Source organism: Balaenoptera ricei, chromosome 7, assembly GCF_028023285.1.
Source record: "Balaenoptera ricei isolate mBalRic1 chromosome 7, mBalRic1.hap2, whole genome shotgun sequence".
Taxonomy (NCBI): domain Eukaryota; kingdom Metazoa; phylum Chordata; class Mammalia; order Artiodactyla; family Balaenopteridae; genus Balaenoptera; species Balaenoptera ricei.
The window spans coordinates 40,416,870-40,442,176 of NC_082645.1; the positions used below are offsets into that span (position 1 = coordinate 40,416,870).

A 25,307-nucleotide genomic window follows, 5' to 3' on the forward strand; every position below is an offset into this window, starting at 1 on the left:
GAAGGAGTTGCTTCTGAGCGCATCGATGGGAAGGATCGTCGAGCCAATGATGCGCACGCGCACAGGAGACCCACGTAGAGCCGCCCTTCCATTGGATAGTCCCCCGCCGCGACGTGGGCGGAGATAAAGTGACGCGCGGGCGTCCTGGGAGCTTGGAGGCTTGAGCTCTGGAGCGGGATTTAGGCAGCCGTTTAATGTCGTGCATTAACTCACTGAACTGAGGTATTTGAAAACCTCCTCTCTCTCTAAGACTTTCTTATTGCCTCCAAGAGGTACAGTTTTCTGTTCTTTGTATGTAGTTTTTTTTATTTTTCAAGAAATCACTGTTTTTGAGAATAGGGCACTTAACGTTTTTCTCTATGCACCAGGCCTTTAATAGGCGCAATAAATATATATCCCCCTATTTATAAAGAGTATATACTTTTCATTTGTCAGTTACATTTTAAAAAAATTAACTGAAGTCCATACTTTATTCATACTGATATATTTAGTTGGGTCATGTTGGGCAAGTTAGTCTCTTTATTTTAGTTTCCTCACTTCTAAAATGGGAATAAATGGATAAAGAAGATGTGGCACATGTATACAATGGAATTTTACTCAGCCATAAAAGGAAATGAAATTGAGTTGTTTGTAGTGAGGTGGATGGACCTAGAGTCTGTCATACAGAGTGAAGTAAGTCAGAAAGAGAAAAACAAATACCGTATGCTAACGCATATATATATGGAATCTAAAAAAAAGGTACTGATGAACCTAGGGGCAGCACAGGAATAAAGACACAGACCTACTAGAGAATGGACTTGAGGACATGGGGAGGGGGAAGGGGAAGCTGGGATGAAGTGAGAGAGTGGCGTGGACTTATATACACTACCAAACATAAAATAGATAGCTAGTGGGAAGCAGCCGCATAGCACAGGGAGATCAGCTGGGTGCTTTGTGACCACCTAGAGTGGTGGGATAGGGAGGGTGGGAGGGAGGGAGATGCAAGAGGGAGGAGATATGGGGATATATGTATATGTATAGCTGATTCACTTTGTTATAAAGCAGAAACTAACACAACACTGTAAAGCAATTATGCTCCAATAAAGATGTTGAAAAAATAATAAAATGGGAATAATAATAGTGGCCAACTCATAGTTTGTGAAGGTTAAATCAGTTGACATGTAGCTAACACATATAGCACCGCGCGTGCACATGCACAGCGCATGGCTTGGGAGTCACAGAGGCTTCTGAGTGTTGAAGTTACTTACAATTTGTTATTTCTTCATGACTCATAATTTCTCCTTCAAAGCGGCTTACTTGTCTAGGTTATATCATAAGATTACTGGTTGAATGATGATCCTAAGCTTTTTGAGCCTGGGAGCCATATGTTATACATCTTTGCCAGGATAGAAAATCATCTGTCAGGTAGAGGTGGGAGATAAGAGGAGTCAGTGATAGACGGAATGGCAGGAGGCTGTCAGGAATAACTTCATCGCGGAGGTGATGCTTGATCAGTGTTTTGAAAGATGAGTAGTTGTTTGCCTGAATGCCAAGAAAAGACATTACAGGGGTGAGGACATTTCAGTCAAAGGAAGCAGTTGGGACAGAGATACAGAATCCAAAACGCTATGGGCAGTTGGGGAGATCCCCAAATAATCAAGGGATTAAGTTGGAAGTAGACAGGGGCCAAATCATAGTCAGCCTGCAGTGCAGTACTAAGGTGGATGTAACCCTGGAAGCAACGAGAAGCAACTCGGCAGATTTAAGCAGTCATGGCATTATCAGATTTGTGTCCTGGGAAGATCCTCGGGCTTCAGTATAGAGGATAGGTTGGAAGGATGTGGAATTGGAACCGCTGGATCAAGTGGTTAGGGGACTCTTGCTGTGTCCATGAGAAAGAACATGCGAGCCTGAATTAAGGGCAGGGGGGGAGTTGAGGAATCAATACTGCATAGCTATCCATTGGTTGCAGATGAGGAAAAGGACGAGTTGAAGATAACTCCTAAATTTTCGACTTAGAATACTTGGTGAATGGAGTTGCTTTTTCTGAGATTGGGAATCCAGTAATATTAATTTGTGGAATGTATGCTATGTGATGGCACCTGTATTGGAATTTTCCTATTATTTATTTTAATTCTCATAACAATCCAGAAACTGGACATATTATTATCCTCATGTTAATATGAAGAAATTAAAGCACATAGCTTACATATATTTATGAAGCTTCCAGGGCTGGATTTAAATCTGTGTCTGTTAGGTTTAAGAATAGTGTTTTCTTTCCCATAGGTGTTGTCTCCTAGGAGGAAAACAGGTTTTAGGGGAAAGATAATGAATTTGATTTGGGATGTTTGAATTTTAAGATGCCTGAGGGGCATTTGAAAGCAGGCCTGTTGCTCAGGAAAGTGATTTATGCTGGAGACAGAGATTTGAGGTCATTGACATATGAGTAACAGTTAAAGCCATAGGAACCCCTTAACCTGGAACTCAACAATGGGCTTTTAGGGAGGAAGGTCTGTGAGACTCCTGAAAATGTATGCAAATTTTTGTATATTTGTAAGCAGATCCATTTTCCCCCCCCCTAGGGAGAGGGTACATAGCTTCTTCAGATTCTTAAAGGAGTTCATGACTCTGAAAAGATCAAGAACTACTAGTGTAGAGTATAAAAGAAAAAGAGCAAAAGTGAGAAGAGTAGGAAATATTAATTAAAGGGGTAACAGAAGAAGAAAAAACTAGCAATGGAGACTGAGAAATTTCAGTCAGAGGGTAAAAGGAAATCAGGAGAGAGTATTCTAGGCATGAAGAAGATAACTGCTCAGTTTTACTGGATGCTACAAAAAGGTGTTATTGAGGACCAAAACCAATCCATTGTATTTGATAACTAGGGCAATGGTGACTTTGCCAGAGGAGTTTCGGTGGAGTGGGGGTGGGAGGATGGAATTTTGATAACTGTGGATTCGAAGGATGAAACACAGCCTCTTAAGGGAAGAGACTTCACCTGTTTGTTCACTGTATTCCTGGGACTTCACTGTATTCCCGCCACAGCGAGGTGATCAATAGTATTTGTTGAAAGTTGAACAGATGAAGAAGTGGTGACCATTAATAACCAGGTACTATTAGTAACAGCTGCTTTTTCTTCTGTTTCCAGGCTCCATCCTTCAATAGCACTTATCTACCCAACAACCGGGCTGGGGGAGCAGTAGTGTCTCCATTGGCATAAACGAAGAAACTGTGACTCAGAGAGGCTGAGTAAACTGCTTGATGCCGTACAACTACATACAGTGATGAATGTGAGATTCAGACTTGGATTTGTCCGGCTCCAAAATCTCTGTTGCTTCCATGACAATAAAATAAAGGAGAAGAAGAGCGAGAGGTGAGTATGTCTCTCAAATGTTATTACAATTTTCCCTTATCTATTCGCCTTCTTCCTTTCACTCTCTCTTGGATTGTTCTTATTCTTCATAGACAAAGCAGTGCCTTCACAGAACTATAAAGATTGATCAAAGTACCAGATTATGAGATTATTCAGAGGCCAATATGTAATCCTTGGGGTTTTGATTCTCATCTCACTCTCACAGCTGCCTGCATTAATAATTTCTGATAAACACATGGCTTCCTTTTTATTCTGGAAAACATCGATTCTCAATAACAAAGGATGCATATTTAAGCAAACTGAGGAATATGTAGTCATCACTGAATGCTCAACTTGGAAAGACTGTTGTATTGCAGCTAGCTCTTTCTGTAAAGAGAGTAGGATTATAAAACCAAAAGAGACAAGAGGGAATATTTTCTGCTTAACCAAGCATATCTAAAGCATATTAGAAGTTTGGAGACAATATTCTGTGTTATTTTTTTTTAAAAAAAGGTTGCATGGAACTATTACCTGGTTGTAAGAAAATAACATGTAAAAAGGGATAATGATATGAATAAAAAAGGGTATGGATAAAAGAAAAGATGTGTGAACACTTGGTTGTTATTCTTTGACTTGGTCATAGAGCTCAGCCATTGGGAACACATCTTTTTAAGTTGCCTGCATCAGTGCTGTGATAGCTCTTTAGTGTTTGATACATTAAGGCAGGTATATGTTTTGGCCATTTCTAAAAACTCAAGATTTTCCTGGAAACCCCTTATATGTTCTAGCCATCCATTGCTAGGTAGCAATATGTGGATGATATAGAGAAATGTTACAGAGTGAATGTTATTTGTCTCTAGGACATGATGGAGGAGGAGGAGCCCACGATTTAATATTTCAGTTTTTAGTTTGAATGTGATTCATACAGTCTGTCACTGGACTCTAATTGTGATATTAGATATAGCAGTTGCCTACCTGCTCTTCTTTCTGTCTTTCTCCTCGTCGTTAACGATGAAGACAATGATATTACCTACTTCATAGATATATGAAGATAATCCATGTAAAGAATTTAGCGTAGTGCGTGGCACTCAGCAAGTGTGCAATAAATGTTAGCTAATGTCGCCTTCCTCCTCATCAGCTGCATTATTGTCATCATCACTGAACTCCTCTGAACTCCATTCTCATAGGGAAGTGATAATGTGGTAAGGAGCTTTGGTTCCCTTATATATGCACAAGGCTTATCAGAGGTGATAATACTGCCTCGACCTTCCTATCTCTTTGGTACTGGGACATTGTTTGGTCTAGAAAGGAACAGGCATGGGTTTAGGTGGGACTCCCCTCAGGATGTTGGCCTGCTTTGTTTTGAGCTACTTTACCTTGAGGTGATTATGCCTGTATTTTAGAACTCAAAGCATGTAGACAGAGCAGAGAACAAGGATGAGGAGAAGATTTAAGCAAAAACTGATTAACCACTGAGTGAGAAGCATCTATAAGTCACATTTGGTAAACTTAGGATTCAGGCTGCGGTGATCTGGCTCCATAAAGAAGTGGAAATACTTAGACTTGAAAGGAGGGTATAAAGCTACCTGGGAAACCTGTACTTGTCAGAGTCTTTTCCATGTACAGGTTTCTGGTAACGGACTGTACTGCTGAACTGAATGAATAAGCATTTTCAGAACTCTAATGAAAAACTGATGAACTCATAAAAGTGCTAACAAAAAAAAAAAAAAAAAAAAAAAAAAAAAGCTACCTGGGAGCTTGTTAAAAATGCAAAATCTCTGGCTCCAATCCAAAACTACTGCCCCAGAATCTGTATTTTAACAAAATCCATAGTGATTCATATGTACAATTAAATTCTCTTGAATGAGATTGACTAGGAAGTGGAAGAGAGATGGTAGCATTGGGCCTTGCATAATGTAAATCGCCCCATATATATAGAATCAGAATCTGTAAGGGGCTAAGGAAGCTGCATTTTAAGAAACCCTTCAGGGAATTTTTATGAACACTAGAGTTTGAGGACCACCAGTAAAAGATAAAAGCTGTCCTGGGGAGAAGTGCAATATACACTATGAACAGTAGATGTCACCACTGTACAATTTAAAAATGACACCGTTAGCAGCCCAAAGAATTATTACAAGAACATTTTCTAAATTTGCAATGTAAAGATCTAGGGGAAATGAACTCTAATTTAAACAGAGTTGGATTTTCCTGTGATTTTATTAAAGATCTCTAGGACATATGAACAGCTTACAAAGAGTGGTTGGAGATTTAGAAATTTTGGGTACATGTAAGTAAACCTATTCTAAGGAATAACGTCTCAGTGTACTTGGGGAAATAAAGTGAATGTTTTGTGGTTTAAAAAACCAAACTGGATTCCACAGTCAAAGTATATAAGGCACTCAATGACTCTTAGAATATCTTTTCCTTTTCCTGGCCTTATATCACAATGTTAGTTTTATACTGGGTTTGCCAGATATTTAATTTTCATCTGCAGCTCAGGGGTTGAAGCCTTGTGTGCTGTCCACGTGAACATTGTCTTTATTTGTAGACACTGCAACATGCTGGGGGACTTGGATTCAAGTTCTGGCTTTTCTGTAAAGCTCCATGTAGATCACCACGACGATTCCGTAACGTCTGTGAGCCTTGAAACAGGCATAAAAAATGCCCACATAAGGGGTATCATGAGGAGGACCCAGATAATAAATGTGAAATACTTTATAAATTTTGAAGTGTTAAATAAATGCAAAGTATTATTTGAATGCTTATAGTCTTGGACCTTTGCTTTGATATTGGTCTTTGAAACCTCACCAAAGCACCCTTTCCATAAAAATGACTCTGGTTCTGCTAAGAGCCTGGTTATTTTCCCCAACTACATCTTTTGTTCCGCATGTAAGGTTGACTGATAAAATGTAGGCTACTCAGTTACATTTGAGTTTCAGATAAACAATGCATAATTTTTTAGTGTAAGTATGGCTTAGAAATTGCATGGCAATCTGGCAAATCTAACTCAAAGGCAAGCTAAGGAAGCTGTTCCATGTTTATATTTCTGTACCCGAAGGTCATCTAATTGATCAAATCTTCTATTCTGCCTTGTATGGAAAAAGTCTGCCTCAAAAAATGTAGGTCTAAAAATGCTTTCAGAGAGTTATTGCTAACTGAAAGCTCACATCTTCAAAAATGTTTATACTTCCTGTCTAGAAATGGCTTGCTTGGGCTTATACACTAAAGACTGCTTGGAGGGAAATAGGGCCACTTAATTAATCCTTGGAATTATTTTTCATTTCTGTTATAGTCTGTTATTCCTTTCATTTTTGTTTATTCATTAACATGTCTTTCTCTCTCCCACTGTGTGGTTGTGGGACTAGGAGGGAAAGCGTGAATCTCCAAAATGAAAGCCACTCAAATGTTGGTGTTATAAAAAATTCTGATGCATTTCTGGCACAGCCCTCTCTTCCCAATTATATTTCATGCAGCAAATGATGCTATTAAAGTGTATAGACTATACATAGAGAGTCCACATCCCAATAATGGACAAGAGTAAGGAGAAGGAAAGGTGGGAGTGAGGTATATGCTAAGTGTTGAGAAAGAGTTATCCTGGGGAACAATTTGCAATTTCAAAGTACTTGAGGATAATACACAAAATGGGGGTTAACAAAATAAAATAAATCCAAAATTACACTTTCATGGGTATGCCCTGAAGTAGAATGAGGAATAACCCTAGGAATCCTGATGTACTGAACTGCCAAGTCTAACAGGAAGCCCTTGGAGGGTGACTGCAGAAAAATGGCACCTTTTGGCTCAGCTAATGTTAGCGTTAGCCTATGGACACTAGGTGGCGATACATGGCAACGTGAGGATTTTCGAATTTGTGGTGGAGATGCTGAATTAGTGGGCGAAGAGCTGTGAGATGAGCTTTGGTTTCCTGCTGTTAATACAGAGCCCTTCAATTTACGGTAGAATGTTCCTTCAGCTGTGATCTTATGAAACTTCAATAGGGGCAGGGATCGGGTCGGATCCACCTCTAGTGTTTTCCTTCCTTTTATTTTCTTCCATTTTAAGACTGGTTACTTCACACTTCTGCAAAGTACTTAGTCTCATCGGGCATCCAAACTTGATACCTATGTCTAAATTTAGATACAGAGATGGCAAAGCTGTTTAATTGGTATTTGGGGCCATTAGAGGGAGCCAGGAGAGGAGAGCGACATTGCACTGAGGTGATTTGAGCCACCAATGAGGGTTCCTGGGCTGTGTGTTCCTGTCACTAAGAACATTTGCTAATCTGCTGACAAATTGCAATGGGAATATCTCCTGGACATGCTGAAAACCCAGTGCCCTGTCATTTGAGTAGAGTAGGCTCTTCACCAGCCCATGAGAGTATCAATGATTAGCCTACGCTTTGGCATAAGGTTCCCGTTTTCTTTATGGTTTGATGATGTTGCTGGCATCAGTGATGCATGTTTGTTCATTGCTTAAAGAAGCTTTTGTCTTTAAAAGAATCTATAAAAGCTTGGATCAGGTAAGCTTTTCTCTATTTTAATTTGTATTGATATTTCTGAGTTCCAAGGAAATTACATGCATATCAAATGATCATTGAAACCTTTTTATCCATTGTTTTGGGAATTCCCTCTTGTATTTATGCCCTTTCTCCTGCCTAAGTAAAACAGAAGGGTTAAGTTAGAATTTGGGGATGAAATTTACAAAGCCTGTATTCTCAACGAAAATTTGGGATTTAAGTTAATTTTCATGCCCCAATTTGTATCCCTCTTGCCCCCTTTACATGGTCAGTTTTGTCTTCAGCTATCTTCTAGCATTACCTATGGTTAGCTAAGCAAACTATACTTATTCCTACCTGAGTCTTTGTCATCCTGTTAATACCTGCTGGTATGCCCCTTCTCCCTCCTTTTCAGTATTCAGCTCCAAGCCGTCTCCTTTAAGAAGTTATTTCTGGGTAATTCATACTAATCTGCTTTCCTGGACTCATATAATATTACTAAGGTTAGCTCATGATTATAACCTAGGCTCAGTTGCTTTCTGATTGGTTTACACATGCACATGTGCACACACGCGCACACGCGCACACACACACACACACACACACACAGCTAACTAGATTACAAGCTTTTTGAAGGTGAGGACTGCACCCCAGTGCCATCTAGCAGTATGTTGTGTATTGAATATACATACTCAATAGATATCCATCTTTTATCCGTCTCTGTGATCCCAAAGCCTGAAACATAGTAGGTGTTCAATAAATGTTTGTTGAAAGAGCTGAAAAATTGATTTAAACTACTCTGCTGCAGTACTAGATCTCTGATAATATTAGATTGTGACATCTATTGTGAAAAACTTAGTAATCATCAGTGTAGACCTTACAAGAGCTAGTTCAAGCCTTATCTCCTCCATGAGAAATTTCCAAGGCCAGCACAATCCTGATTTCTCCTCCTGATTCTAAAGTACTAAATTATTTTATCTACCTTCATCATATCTATGTTGGGCAAGTGCCTAAGGTTCATATCTGTAGTGTAGGGTTAATACTGGTGTCTACCTGTTACGGTTGTGATGATTAAATGACTTAATATATATAAAGTACTTAGAACTTTTCCTGGCATATAATAAGTGATTGATTGGTATTGTTTATTATTGTTACTGATATAAGATTGTTCTTTGTTTCATGTACTTAGAGCTTGTCCTACCAACTAGATTATAAACTTTCAGGGGCAGGCATATTCATTTTAGTATCTTAGAGAATATAATTATGTCCCTTTTTCATTCCAAGTATTGGTAGTTAGTGTCTTTTTTCTTTTCCTCGTTAGTATGACTAGAGGTTTATCAATTTCGTTGACTTTTCTTCTAGTAATAGTTTTTGGTTTCATTGTTTTTGTACAGCTTTTCTGTTTTCAATACCATTGATTTCTGCTGTTTATTATTTTCTTTCCCCTGCTTACTTTGGGTTTAGTTTTTCATTCTTTTTCTAGTTTCTTATGGTAGAAGCTTAGATAATTGATTTGAGAACTTTCTTGTTTTCTAATATAAGCATTTGCTATAATTTCCCCTCTAAACCCTGCTTCAGCTGCATTCCTTAAACTTTGATATGTTTTTATTTTTATTCAGTTAAATTTTTTTCTATTTTTCCTTATTTTTTCTTTATTCATGAGTTATTTAGAAGTGTGTTGTTTAATTTTCAAATACTTGGGGATTTCCCGTACTGTATCTCCTGATGATTTCTAGTTTAACTCTTTGGTAGACATAGAACATACTTTAAATGTTTTCAGTTCTCCTAAATTTATTGAGACATTTTATGGTCCTGAATATGATCTAATTTGGTGAATATGCAGCAGTGTGTGCTTGGAAAGTTTGTGCATTCTGCTGTTGTTGAGTATAGTGTTTTATAAATGTTATTTAGGTCAAGTTAGTTGATAGCCTTGTTCAAATTTTCTGTGTCCTTCAGACTTTCTGAATCTTTATTAATTTCTGAAAGAGAGGTGTCAGTCTCCAAGTATAACTAAGATTTGCTTGTCTCCTTTAGGATTTACATTTTGTAGTTTAAAATTGTTAGTAGGTATGTAAACATTTAGGACTGGTATGTCTTCTTGATGAATTAACCTCTCTATCATTATGGAATGTCCTTCTTTATTCATGGTAGTATTTCTTGTTCTGAACTATTTTTTTGTCTCATATTAAAATTGCCACTCAAATTTTCTTTTGATTAGTGTTAACATGTTATATATTTTTCCATCCTTCTACTTTTAAGCTACCTATGCCGTTATATTTAATGAGTCTTGCAGTCATTTTTGGAGGGGTTCAATATGGCAATCTCTGCTTTTTAATTGGAATGTTTAAACTATTTATATTTAATGTCATTATTCATATGGTTGGATTTAAATCTACCTTTCTGTTGTTTGCTTTCTATTTTTCCCACCTGTTCTTTGTTCCTTTTTCCTTTTGCCCTTCCTTTTATTGAGATTAATTGACTATTTTTTATGATTACATTTTATTTACATTGTTGGATTATACCTCCTTCTTTTGTTTTTTATTAGTTTCTCTTGGGTTGACAATATGTACATTCAACTTATCACAGTCTGCCTTCAAATGATATTGTACCTTTTCACATGTAGTATAAAAACCTTACAACAGTATACTTCCATCTCTTTATCCTTTGTGCTAGCATTGTCATATATTTTACATCCACAAGTGCTGTAAATCTCAAACTATAATGTTATCAATTGTGCTTTAAACAGTCAATTATAATGTGAAGATAGTATAAAAGTGAGAAATTTATCTTTTACATTCCTCCACATATTTATCATTTCTGGCTTTTTTCTATCTTTTGTGAAGATTTCACTTTCTATCTTGTGTTATTTTAGGGCTGCCTAGGAAACTTCCTTTAATATCTTTTGAGTGCTGCTCTACTGGTGATGAAGTCTCTTAGTTTTGTTCATCTAGAAATGTGTATTTAGTCATTGTTTTTGAAAGGTATTTTCCCTTGGGAAAGAGCTGTAGGTATACAGTGTTTTTTGCTTTTTTTTTTCTTCTAATACATTTGGCTTACATAGTTTCTGATGAAGAATCTGCTGTTATTCTTTTCTTTATTGCCCTGTAGGTAATGTGTCAGTGTATCTTGTTTTTCCTGGATAAATTTAAGATTTTCTTTTTATCATTAGTTTTCAGCAATTTGATTACATTGTGTCTTGACATGCAATACCCTTCTGAGGATTCTACTTGATGCTCTGTGTATATGTGTGTGTGTGTGTATTCCAGTTTGGCTTGAGGGGAGACAAACTATTTCTAGTCCTCTGTGACTCACAGGGGTTTTTCTGACTCCTCCTTTCTTGTGGTTCTTTCTCTAGCCTTGGACCATTTCCTCTCATGCATGCACCGATAAGTAGCCAAGTCTCAAGTGGATCCCACTGCAGATCTCTGGAATTCTTTCTTTGTGCAGCTACTTTCTCTGTAGTGCTATGTTCCACAAATTCTAACTTTCTTGGTTTACCTGCATTCTGATCTCTGCTTCTTCAACTCAGGAAGACTGCTTGACTCTGTGTTGTTGCCTTAACACTGCCCCCAGGAAGTGATCTGGTGAATGTTGAGTTTCCATTGTGTGTTTTCTAGCTCTCAGGTCTCTTCTCTAATGTCTGTAAGCCATTGTTTCCTATATTTTGTCTGATTTTCTAGTTGTTTTTAACACAGGGGGTGATTGTGATGCTAAATCCATCCTTTTTTTTACTCCATTTTGGCTTGAAGACAAAGTGTCTGTGGATATACTGATGGAGGTGGAATTTGAGTCTTACTTCTTGACACACTGCTATTAAAGACCAAATGAACACCCCAGAATTTATGATAGAAGAGAATAGCCAGCAAATTACTGATCAGACCAGAGCATGTATGAGTAGTCCAGTAATTCTCAAGCAATGATAAATAAAAGAATCACAAAGATCCTCTGAATTAGATTGTTCTTTAAACTGTACATCAACTGTGGTGGAACAATGGCATGAAATGTGGAGTCCTTTTCTTCTACAATCTCTGCAAAGTCTTAGAATTTTAAAATGTATTGCTTTACTTATTTTAGATGGAATGCCTGAAGTCCAAACAGGTCATTACCTTTCTCTCTGGCAGAGAGTTGGCAGGAAGGGCCAGCAAGTAGATCTAATATTCCACCTGCCTTAATAATGTGTGCATAGGTATAGGTAAATGAAAAGCAACTCTAGTCTTCTGACTTCACATTAGACAATTATATGTTTAACTTCCTAATAGATAAACAATTTATTGCCTTTCAATTCCTCTTGCTTAAAAACAGCTCTTCCTGGAATTTTGCTTTTGTATGTTGCTTTAGCTTTGGCATAAATCCCCAGTGATTCAGTGTAAAACTTTGTATCTAAATCTCCCTGAAAGAGAGTACAGCATTTTTATGAGCATAGTAGTACCATTCAAAATCATGTAAATGTACACACGCGTGAATATGTATATATAGCTTTAAAATTCTATAAAGGATTATACTTTTAACATTTTTTTTGATTTGTCTTTTAAAATGTCATGAATTTTCAAATAAAACTGCTCTCTATTATTGTTCAGTTAGAGATATTTTTCTAGGGAATAATATGTAAATTCTTTGCTTCTTCAGAAGTTGTTATGGTTTCCCAATGTTATATGGAATAATATATTGGGAGAATTTTTCTGTTTTGTGGCAGCTTTTACTATCTTTAAAAAATGGTTCAAATCCCAAGTCACAATATCTTAGTGTCAAATAATATTAAAAATGTTCTGCAAAAGAAAAATCTTAGGAATAATAGAAAAATTTTCTCATATTGGCCAATTGCAAATTTTAACCATGATTTTAATAAATTTCTCTTTGACATGAATTTCTAAATACCAATCTGACTCTCTAAATCAAAGGAGTTGTTAAAACCAAATGATCCAATTACAGGTTTATTTTAAAAATGAATAAATAAAGAAAGCTTTCCAGCTGCTTAAGATGCTATTGCTCTTTTTACAGAATGTCAAAAAAGTAATGTCTTCCTTTGATTAGGCTTATACCTTATCTTTCTCTAAAACTTCTAGAGACTTTTCTTTTTAACATCTTTATTGGAATATAATTGCTTTACAATGTTGTGTTAGTTTCTGCTGTATAACAAAATGAATCAGCTATGTGTATACATATATCCCCATATCCCCTCTCTCTTGCGCCTCCCACCCATGCTCCCTATCCCACCCCTCTAGGTGGTCACAAAGCACCGAGCTGATCTCCCTGTGCTATGCGGCTGCTTCCCACCAGCTATCTATTTTACATTTGGTAGTGTATATATGTCAATGCTACTCTCTCACTTTGTCCCAGCTTCCCTTTCCCCTTCCCTGTGTCCTCAAGTTCACTCTCTATGTCTGCATCTGTACTCCTGTCCTGCCCCTAGGTTCTTCAGAACCATTTTTTTTTTTTTTTTTTTTTTAGATTCCAAATATATGTGTTAGCATACAGTATTTGTTTCTCTCTTTCTGACTGACTTCTTCACTCTGTATGACAGACTCTAGGTCCATCTACCTCACTACAAATAACTCAATTTCATTTCTTTTTATGGCTGAGTAATATTCCATTGTATATGTATGCCACATCTTCTTTATCCATTCATCTGTCGATGGACACTTAGGTTGTTTCCATGTCCTGGCTATTGTAAACAGTGATGCAGTGAACATTGTGGTACATGTCTCTTTTTGAATTATGGTTTTCTCAGGGTATATGCCCAGTAGTGGGATTGGTGGGTCGTATGGTAGTTCTATTTTTAGTTTTTTAAGGAACCTCCATACTGTTCTCTGTAGTGGCTGTATCAACTTACATTCCCACCAACAGTGCAAGAGCGTTCCCTTTTCTCCACACCATCTCCAGCATTTATTGTTTGTAGATTATTTGATGATGGCCATTCTGACCAGTGTGAGGGGATACCTCACTGTAGTTTTGATTTGCATTTCTCTGATTAGTGATGTTGAGCATCCTTTCATGTGTTTGTTGGCAATCTGTATGTCTTCTTTGGAGAAATGTCTATTTAGGTCTTCCGCCCATTTTTGGATTGGGTTGGTTTTTTTTTTTGATATTGAGCTGCATGAGCTGCTTATATATTTTGGAGATTAATCCTTTGTCAGTTGCTTCGTTTGCAAATATTTTCTCCCGTTCTGAGGGTTGTCTTTTCCTCTTGTTTATGGTTTCCTTTGCTGTGCAAAAGCTTTTAAGTTTCATTAGGTCCCATTTGTTAATTTTTGTTTTTATTTCCATTTCTCTAGGTGGTGGGTCAAAAAGGATCTTGCTGTGATTTATGTCATAGAGTGTTCTGCCTATGTTTTCCTCTATGAGTTTTATAGTGTCTGCCCTTACACTTAGATTGTTAATCCATTTTGAGTTTCTTTTGTGTATGGTGTTAGGAAATGTTCTAATTTCATTCTTTTACATGTAGCTGTCCAGTTTTCCCAGCACCATTTATTGAAGAGGCTGTCTTTTCTCCATTCTATATTCTTGCCTCCTTTATCAAAGATAAGGTGACCATATGTGCATGTGTTTATCTCTGGGATTTCTATCCTGTTCCATTGATCTATATTTCTGACTTTTTGCCAGTATCATACTGTCTTGATTACTGTAGCTTTGTAGTATAGTCTGAAGTCAGGGAGCCTGATTCCTCCCGCTCTGTTTTTCTTTCTCAAGATTGCTTTGGCTATTGGGGGTCTTTTGTGTTTCCATGCAAATTGTGAAATTTTTTGTTCTAGTTCTGTGAAAAATGCCATTGGTAGTTTGATAGGGCTTGCATTGAATCTGTAGATTGCTTTGGGTAGTATAGTCATTTTCACAATATTGGTTTTTCCAATCCAAGAACATGATATATCTCTCCATCTGTTTGTATCATCTTTAATTTTTTTCATCAGGGTCTTATAGTTTTCGGCATATAGATCTTTTGTCTCCCTAAGTAGGTTTATTCTTAGGTGTTTTATTCTTGTTGTTGCAGTGGTAAATGGGAGTGTTTCCTTTATTTCACTTTCATATTTTTTGTCATTAGTGTATAGGAATGCAAGAGATTTCTGTGCAATTTTGTATCCTGCTACTTTACCAAATTCATTGATTAGCCATAGACGTTTTTTGGTAGCATCTTTAGGATCCTCTATATGTAGTATCATGTTATCTGCAAACAGTTACAGTTTTACTTCTTCCTTTCTGATTTGGATTCCTTTTATTTCTTTTTCTTCTCTTGTTGCCATGGCTAAAACTTCCAAAACTGTGTTGAATAATAGTGCTGCGAGTGGGCAACCTTGTCTTGTTCCTGATCTTAAGGGAAATGGTTTCAGTTTTTGACCACTGAGAATGATGTTGGCTGTGGGTTTGTCATATATGGCCTTTATTATGTTGAGATAGGTTCCCTCTCTGCCTACTTTCTGGAGGGTTTTTATCATAAATGGGTGTTGAATTTTCTTGAAAGCTTTTTCTGCATCTATTGAGATTATCATATGGTTTTATCCTTCAGTTTGTTAATATGGTGTATCACATTGATTGATTTGAGTATATTGAATAATTCTTGCATTCCTGGGATAAACCCCACTTGATCATGGTGTATGATCCTTTTAATGTACTGTTGGATTCTGTTTGCTAGTATTTTGTTCAGGATTTTTGCATTTATGTTCATCAGTGATATTCGCCTGTAGTTTTTTTGCTTTGTGACATCTTTGTGTGGTTTTGGTATCAGGGTGATGGTGGCCTCGTAGAATGAGTTTGGGAGTGTTCCTCCCTCTGCTATATTTTGGAAGAGTTTGAGAAGGGTAGGTGTTAGCTCTTCTCTAAATGTTTGATAGAATTCGCCTGTGAAGCCATCTGGTCCTGGGCTTTTGTTTGTTGGAAGGTTTTTAATGACATTCTCAATTTCAGTGCTTGTGATTGAACTCTTTATATTTTCTATTTCTTCCTGGTTCAGTTTGGAAGGTTGTGCTTTTCTAAGAATGTGTCCATTTCTTCCAGGTTGTCCATTTTATTGGCATAGAGTTGCTTCTAGTAATATCTCATGATCCTTTGTATTTCTGCAGTGTCAGTTGTTACTTCTCCGTTTTCATTTCTAATTCTGTTGATTTGAGTCTTCTCCATTTTGTTCTTGATCAGTCTGGCTAATGGTTTATCAGTTTTGTTTATCTTCTCAAAGAACCAGGTTTTAGTTTTATTGATCTTTGAGATCGTTTCCTTCATTTCTTTTTCATTTATTTCTGATCTGATCTTTATGATTCCTTTCCTTCTGCTAACTTTTTTTTTTCTTCTTTCTCTGATTGCTTTAGGGGTAAGGTTAGGTTATTTATTTGAGATGTTTCTTGTTTCTTGAGCTAGGATTGTATTGCTATAAACTTCCCTCTTAGAACTGTTTTTGCTGCATCCCATAGGTTTTAGGTCATCGTGTTTTCATTGTCATTTGTTTCTAGGTATTTTTTTGATTTCTTCTTTGATTGCTTCAGTGATCTCTTGGTTATTTAGTAGTGTATTGTTTAGCCTCCATGTGTTTGTATTTCTAACAGTTTTTTTTTCCTGTAATTGATATGAAGTCTCATAGTGTTGTGGTCAGAAAAGATACTTGATGTGATTTCAATATTCTTAACTTTACCAAGGTTTGATTTGTAACCCAAGATATGATCTATTTGGAGAATGATCCATGAGCATTTGAGAAGAAAGTGTATTCTGTTGTTTTTGGATGGAATGTCCTATAAATATCAATTAAGTCCATCTAATCTAATGTGTCATTTAAAGCTTGTGTTTCCTTTTTTATTTTCATTTTGGATGCTTTGTCCATTGGTGAAAGTGGGGTGTTAAAGTCCCCTACTATTATTGTGTTACTGTCAGTTTCCCCTTTTATGGCTGTTAACATTTGCCTTATGTATTGAGGTGCTCCTATGTTGGGTGCATAAATATTTACAATTGTTATATGTTCTTCTTGGATTGATCCCTTGATCATTATGTAGTGTCCTTCTTTGTCTCTTATAATAGTCTTTATTTTAAAGTCTATTTTGTCTGATATAAGAATTGCTACACCAGCTTTCTTTTGATTTGCATTTACATGGAATATCTTTTTCCATCCCTTCACTTTCAGTCTGTATGCGTTCCTAGGTCTGAAGTGGTTCTCTTGTAGACAGCATATATATGGGTCTCATTTTTGTGTCCATTCAGCCAGTCTATGTCTTTTGGTTGGATCATTTAATCCATTTACATTTAAGGTAATTATCAATATGTATGTTCCAATCACCATTTTCCTAATTGTTTTGGGTTTGTTTTTGTAGGTCTTTTCCTTCTCTTGTGTTTCTTGCCTAGAGAAGTTCTTTTAACATTTGCTGTAAAGCTGGTTTGGTGGTGTTGAATTCTCTTAACTTTTGCTTGTCTATAAAGGTTTTAATTTCTCCATCGGATCTGAATGAGATCCTTGCTGGGGAGAGTAATCTTGGTTGTAGGTTTTTACCTTTCATCACTTTAAATATGTCCTGCCACTCCCTTCTGGCTTGCAGAGTTTCTGCTGAAAGATCAGGTGTTAACTTTATGGGGATTCCCTTGTATGTTATTTGTTGCTTTTCCCTTGCAGCTTTTAATATTTTTTATTTATATTTTTTATTTGTATTTAATTTTTGATAGTTTGATTCATATGTGTCTTGTCATGTTTCTCCTTGGATTTATCTGTATGGGACTCTGTGCTTCCTGGACTTGATTGACTATTTCCTTTCCCATGTTAAGGAAGTTTTCAAGTATAATCTCTTTAAATATTTTCTCAGACCCTTTCTTTTTCTCTTCTTCTTTTGGGACCCCTATTATTAAAATGTTTGTGTGTTTGATGTTGTTCCAGAGGTGTCTGAGAGTGTCCTGAATTCTTTTCATTCTTTTTTCTTTATTCTGTTCCGTGGCAGTGATTTCCACTATTTTATCTTCTACCTCAGTTGTTCTGCTATGGATTCCTTGTAGAGAATTTTTCATTTCATTTATTGTGTTGTTCATCACTCTTTGTTTGCTCTTTAGTTCTTCTAAGTCCTTATTAAATGTTTCTTGTATTTTCTCCATTCTATTTCCAAGATTTTGTGTCATTTTTACTATCATTACTCTGAATTCTTTTCAGGTAGACTGCCTATTTCCTCTTCATTTGTTTGGTCTGGTGGGTTTTTACCTTGATCCTTCATCTGCTGCATATTTCTCTGTCTTCTTGTTTTGCTTAACTTAGTGTGTTTGGGGTCTCCTTTTTGCAGGCTGCACGTTCATAGTTCACGTTGTTTTTGGTGTCTGCCCCCAGTGGATGAGGTTGGTTCAGTGGATTGTGTAGGCTTCCTGGTGGAGGGAACTGGTGATTGTGTTCTGGTAGGTGGGGCTGGATCTTGTCTTTCTGGTGGGCAGGGCCGCACCCAGTAGTGTGTTTTGGGTTGTCTGTGAACTTAGTGTGACTTTAGGCAGCCTCTCTGCTAATGGGTGGGGTTGTGTCCCTGTCTTGTTAGTCGTTTGGTATGGGGCATTGAGGACTGGAGCTTGCTGGCTGTTGGGTGGAGCTAGGTCTTAGTGTTGAGATGGAGATCTCTGGGAGAGCTCTTGCCGATTGATATTATGTGGGCCTGGGAGGTCTCTGGTGGCCCAGGTCCTGGACTCGGCTCTCCCACCTCGGAGGCTCTGGCCTGACACCCGGCCAGAGCATCAAGACCCTGGCAGCTGCACAGCTTGGAAGAAAAGGAACAAAAAAAAAGGAAAAGAAAAAAAAAAAACCAGAAAAACGAACAGATAGTATCCAAAACCAAATGGTAAAAGTAAAACTAATCAGACACAATCACCCAAACATACACACACACACACACTCATAAAGAGGAAGAAAAAAACAACCCCCAAAAAACCAACAGTCAGAACCCTAGGACAAATGGTAAAAACAAACCTAAACAGACAAAATCATGCAAAGGATCATACACATACACACTGACAAAAAGAGAAAAAAGAAAAAAAAATTTAAAAAAGAAGAGAGCAACCAAACTAATGAACAAATCCACCATTGATAACAAGCACTAAAAACTAAACTAAGATAAACATAAAATCCAGAAACAAATTGATGCAGAAAAGAAACCCCAAGTCTACAGTTGCTCCCAAAGTCCACTGCCTCAGTTTTGGGAACATTCATTGTCTATTCAGGTATTCCACAGATGCAGGGTACATCAAGTTGATTGTAGGGATTTAATCCGCTGCTCCTGAGGCTCCTGGGACAGATTTCCCTTTCTCTTCTTTGTTCGCACAGCTCCTGGGGTTCAGCTTTGGATTTGGCCCTGCCTCTGCATGTAGGCCACCCTCAGGCATCTGTTACCCGCCTACACAGGAGGGGGTTAAAGGATCGGCTGTTTAGGGCTCTCTTGCTCACTCAGGCCAGGGAGAGGCAAGGGTATGGTAGTCATAATTTGAATGCGGGGCGAGCCTGAGGTGGCAGAGGCCGACGTGACGTTGCAACAGCCTGAGGCATGCCGTGTGTTCTCCCAGGGAAGTTATCTCTGAATATCAGGACCCTGGCAGTGGCGGGCTGCACAGGCTCCTGGTGGGGGTGTGGGTAGTGACCTGTGCTTGCACTGCTTGGTGGCAGTGGCAACAGCGTTAGCATTTCATGCCAGTCTCTGGGGTCTGAGCTGATAGCAGCAGCTCATGCCCGTCTCTGGAGTTCACTTAGGTGGTGCTCTGCCTTCTGTAGGCACACAGAGCAGGAATCCCCTCTCCTCACACACCCCGAAACAATGGTCTCTTGCCTCTTCGGCAGGTCCAGACTTTTTCTTGGACTCCCTCCTGGCTAGCTGTGGCACACTAGCCCCCTTCAGGCTGTGTTCACGCAACCATCCCCAGTCCTCTCCTTGCAGTCTGACTCCTGAAGCCCGAGCCTCAGCTCCCAGCCCCCGCCCACTCTGGTGGGTGAGCAGACAAGCCTCTCGGGCTGGTGAGTGCTGGTCAGCACTGATCCTCTATGTGGGAACCTCTCTGTTTTGCCCTCTGCACCCCTGTTGCTGTGCTCTCCCGTGGCTCTGAGGATTCCCCCCAACTCACCACCCCCCCACCCCCAGTCCCCGCCAGTGAAGGGGCTTCCTAGTGTGTGGAAACTTTTCCTCCTTCACAGCTCCCTCCCAGAGGTGCAGGTCCCATCCCTATTCTTTTGTCTCTTGTTTCTTTTTTCTTTTGCCCTACCCAGGTATGTGGGGATTTTCTTGGCTTTTTGGAAGTCTGAGGTCTTCTGCCAGCATTCAGTAGGTGTTCTGTAGGAGCTGTTCCACATGTAGATGTACTTTTGATGTATTTGTGGGCAGGAAGATGATCTCCACGTCTTACTCCTCTGCCATCTTGAAGGTCTCCGAGACTTTTAACTTATAAGGGAAAGAAGTTAGAAAGCTAAGGGGGCAGTGAGAGGTAACAGCTAAGGATTTCCAAAGGATTTAATGATAGAAAAACAGGAATACTCAGATAGCCATTGCACTCAGAATTCTAGTGTGTGGGCTGTGCTCCTACAGTCTTAGCATGCTCCTGATGATTAAAGTATTGGATTCTGGGCTTGCACATAGGGAAAGGTGAAGGTGCAAATGTGTTTGATAAAAACAAATGCTCATAAATAGAAAGAACGTGAGATTTTCAATAGCTTTCATACTGACTTATTTCTCTTTATTTTACTTGACCACCCACCAGAAAATATGGTCAGAAGATCTTTTAGTTATATTTAAAGCTTATGTTTTCTTATGTATTATATTATAATTCTTCTGTGAAGAGAATACCATAAGAGGAATTGCAAAAGGTATTTCTAAATTTTAACATGTACTTTCAAAATATTTTCTTCACTCCATAACTACTTCTGAGGAAACTTTTACATAAAGTTAAGGTCAAACATTTTCATTTTGCCCGACTGTCAGTATATAATTCCTCTTCAAATAAACAATTAGCTAATGATTTACCGTAAAATGTTTTCCTTAGCATCTGTTATATACTCAACATTGTGCTGCAACTATTGGAACACAGAGAAAGTATGAGCACTTACAAAGTCAAGGGAAAGAGACATTTAAGTGGAAAATATTTTTAACATTATGTTTTGACTTAACACTCTGGAGGATGAAGATTTAATGCTTTTCAGCTACTTGCCTTGACCATACTTAGTCCACTTCTGGTCCTCCCCACCTCCCAACATGACTGTTGCTTATTATTGCTCATGGATGAGCTAAGTAGTGTACCACGATCACTTTCCTTTTCCTGAACAACATTTTGTTCTCCCTGAAATCTGGTTTTATTGTTTTTATTCTTTTAGTTTTCTATGATTTTATCCCTATCTTAGACCAAACTCTCCCCCAGTTGTGGAAATATCATCTCAAAACTTTCAGGCCTGTTGGGGTTCTATCAGATTCATCTTCTTGAATAAATCTCTCCTGATACCGTTCACCTGCTCCAGTCTTAGACCAGTTGCTCTGTAGCTCTGTAGCACAGCTGTGATCCTGGGATTTTCCTTCATGGGCCTTGTCTCTCCTATATTATACCCCTTGTTTTCTATCTTTCTCTTTTTTAGTTCACTCTCTTTTATTGGAGGAACACATCTTCCAGTATCTTCTTGAGAAGGCTTAAATGCCAAATAAGATTTGATATTTTTGATAAACAAATGGGACTTAATTAAACTTAAAAGCTTTTGCATAGCAAAGGAAATCATAAACAGAATAAAATGACAACCTACAGAATGGTAGAACATATTTGCAAATGATGCAACCAACAAAGGATTACTTTCCAAAATATACAAACAGCTCATACAGCTTAATATAAAAACAAACAACCTAATCCAAAAGTGAGCAGAAGACCTAAATAGGCATTTCTTCAAAGAAGACATACAGATGGCCAAAAAGCACATGAAAAGATGCTCAATATCACCAGTTATGAGAGAAATGCAAATCAAAACTACCATGAGGGGGACTTCCTTGGTGGTCCAGTGGCTAAGACTCCATGCTCCCAATGTGGAGGGCCCAGGTTTGATCCCTGGTCAGGGAACTAGATCCCACATGCTGCAACCAAGATTTCACATGCCGCAACTAAAGATCCCACATGCTGCAACTGAAGATTCTGCATGCCGCAACTAAAGGTTCCACATGCCACAACTAAAAGATCCCACATGCTGCAACTAAAGATCCTGCATGCTGCAACTAAAAGATCCCACACGCCACAATGAAGATCCCCACACAGCAACAAAGATCCCTTGTTCTGCAACTAAGACCCAGTGCAGCCAAATAAATAAATTAAATAGATAAATATTAAAAAAAAAAAAACTACAATGAGGTATCACCTCACACTGGTCAGAATGGCCATCATTAAAAAGTCTACAACTAACCCCATTCATGAGGGTCCATACTCATAACCTAATCACCTCCCCAAAGCCCCACCTCCTAATACATCACACTGGTGATTAGGATTCCAACATATGAATTTTGAGGGGACACAAACATTCAAACCATAACACCTGTCTTGAGAAGTGACATTCCCATGGCCATTGTTTCTAACTAAATTGTGTGAACACTGTGTACTGGAACAATCTCAGGGTGTTTGGTAGAAAAGGCAGGTTTCCTGAGGCCCCACCTCATACCTATTAAAGCAGAATCTTTGGTTGTGAGGCTCAGAAAATCACGTTTTACCCTATTTTCATGTTGGGATGATCAGTATAGTCTGAAAATTGGTATACCCAGACTATCCAGAGACAAGAATAAAACCCCAGGTCCTATTATCACCCCCCTCCATCACACACATATACACAAACATATACTAATGTCTATCCTCCCTCAATGTATTACTCAGGGTTCTCCAGGGAAACAAAACCAATAGGATGTGTGTATAGAGACAAAGAGGAAGAGAAAAACAGAGAGATTTATTTTAAGGAATTGGCTCATGCAATTGTAGGGGCTGGCAAGTCCAAAATCTGCAGGATAGGCCAGGAGGCTGGAGACCGAGGGAAGGGGGAAAAAAAAAAAAGTCTACAAATAATAAATGCTGGAGAGGAAAAAGGAACTCTCTTACACTGTTGGTGGGAATGTAAATTGGTGCAGCCTCTGTGGAAAACAGTATGGAGGTTCCTTAAAAAACTAAGAGAAGAACTACCATATGATTCAGCAATCCCACTCTTGGGCATATATCCAGAGAAAACTCTAATTCAAAAAGATACATGCACCCCAATGTTCATAGCAGCATTATTTACAATAGCCAGGACATGGAAGCAAACTAAATGTCCATTGACAGATGAATGGATAAAGAAGATATGGCATATATATACACAATGGAATATTAGTCATAAACAAGAATGAAATAATGCCATTTGCAGCAACATGGATGGACTTAGAGATTATCATACTAAGTGAAATAAGCCAGACAAAGACAAATATCATATGATATCACTTATATGTAGAATCTAAAAAATGATACAAATGAACTTATTTACCAAACATAAATAGACTCACAGACATAGAAAACAAACTTATGGTTACCAAAGGGGAAAGATGGGGAGGGATAAATTGGGAGTTTGGGATTAAAATTTATAGACTACTATATATGAAATAGATAAACAACAAGGACCTACTGTATAGCACAGAGAACTATATTCAATATCTTGTAATAACCTATAATGGAAAAGAATCTGAAAATGAAGATATTTTTGTACCTCTAAAAATGCCCTTATTCTACTTCACATATGATTGTTAGTTTTTTACTACATATAGAATTCTAGGTTGCAAATAATTTCCCCTCAAAATTTTGAAGAGAAATTTCCACCATCCTGTGATTTCAGTGTTGGAAATTGAAAATATCTCTTTAATTGTGATTCTTGAAACTTTGTATGAAATTCCTTTCTCCTCCCTTTTTGGTCCCGTATTTGATTGTCTGTTTTTTTCCTCCCATGTTCTGAAATTTCACAGTGATGGTGTTTGGTGCGTGACCTGATTTCATTCATTATGGTTAGCACTCACTGGGCCCTTTTAATCTGGAAACTCATGCCCTTCAACTCTGGAAAATTTTCTTTACTTTTTATATGATGATTTTCTCCTCTCCATTTTTCTTTTCTATCTTTTTATGAGTGCCTATTAATCAAATGTTTGACCCCTTGTATTGTTCTTCTAATTTTATTATTTTTCTTTCCTATTTTCTGTATTTTTCTTTTTGTCTGAGTTTTGGAATATATCCTCAATCTTTCTTCCAACCCTTTATTAAGTTTCATTATGAATGAATATTTATATAAGTTAAGAAAATTGCAAATTTTAAAAAGCTGCCAAATTCTATAAATGCAATTTTTTTGCCATTTTCCAATAATGTATGTTGGTAGTTTGAAATAATAGACTAAATTAATGAAGATCATAAAGATAAGTCAAGTATATTGTTTTATTGACATTGCTTGTGAAATCCAGTGGTCACTTTATTTTCTTCTTACTCCATTGCCCAGCAGCATTTGACATAATTGACCATTCCCTAATTCTTGAAACACTTTCTTCTCTCAACCTCAATGACCTCATGTTGTTCTTTCTTTTACTTCACTGGTCGATCCTGCTCAGTATCTTTTGCTGTCTTTTCCTTCTCTATTAAGTTTCTAGAAAATACAGTGCCCCAGCAATTTAATCCTGGACCTCCTTCTCTTTTCTTACTAACTCCTTGGGGGATTTTTAAATTTAATAGCAGCTTTATTGAGCTATAATCCACATACCATGAAGTTCACCCTCCTAAACTGTAAAATTCAGTGTTTATTGTGTGTACGCAAAGTTGTGCAACCATCACTATCTAATTTTAGAACATTTTCATCACCCCCAAAACAAACCTCCTACCATTAGCAGTCACTCCCCATTATTCCTTCTACTGCAACCCCTGGAAGCTACTAATGTACTTTTTCTCTCTATTAGTTTGCCTATTCTGGACACTTCAAGTAAATTAATCACATAATATAGTCTCTTTGTGTCTGCTTTCTTTCACTTAGCTTAATATTTTCAGGGTTCATTCGTGTTGTAGCATGTATTAGTATTTGTTTCTTTTTATAGTCAAATAATATTCCATTTTATGGATATACATTTTGTGTATCCATTCATCAGTTGATAGACATTTGTGTTGTTTGCACATTTTAGCTATTATGAATAGTGCTGCTGTAAGTATTTATGTGAAAGTTTTTGTATATTTTTGTTTCTATTGGGTGTATACCTATCAGTGGAATTGCTGGGTCATGTGGTTACTCTATGTTTAACTTTTTGAGGAACTGCCAAACTATTTTCTAAAGTAGCTGCACCATTTTATGTGCCCATCAGCAATGTGTGAGGGTTCAAATTTATCCATATCTTTACCAATACTTGTTATTATCTGTCTTTTTTGTTATAGCCATCCTACTAACTGTGAAGAGGTATCTTATTGTGGTTTTGATATACATTTCCCTAATGAATAATCATATCAAGCATCTTTTTATGTACTTATTGGCCATTTGCATATCTTCTTTGGAAAAATGTTTATTCTAAT

General features: G+C 37.6%; 1 long non-coding RNA gene across 1 annotated transcript in view; it reads left to right on the forward strand.

Annotated features, from left to right (window-relative positions):
• The first annotated feature begins 142 nt into the window (after nucleotides 1-142).
• Nucleotides 143-25,307, forward strand: part of LOC132368486 (uncharacterized) — a 301,292-nt gene continuing 276,127 nt past the window's right edge. Inside the window, exons 1-2 of the long non-coding RNA XR_009504099.1 lie at nucleotides 143-222; nucleotides 3,125-3,349. This is a non-coding gene — a long non-coding RNA (uncharacterized LOC132368486). The remainder of the gene's footprint in view (nucleotides 223-3,124; nucleotides 3,350-25,307) is intronic.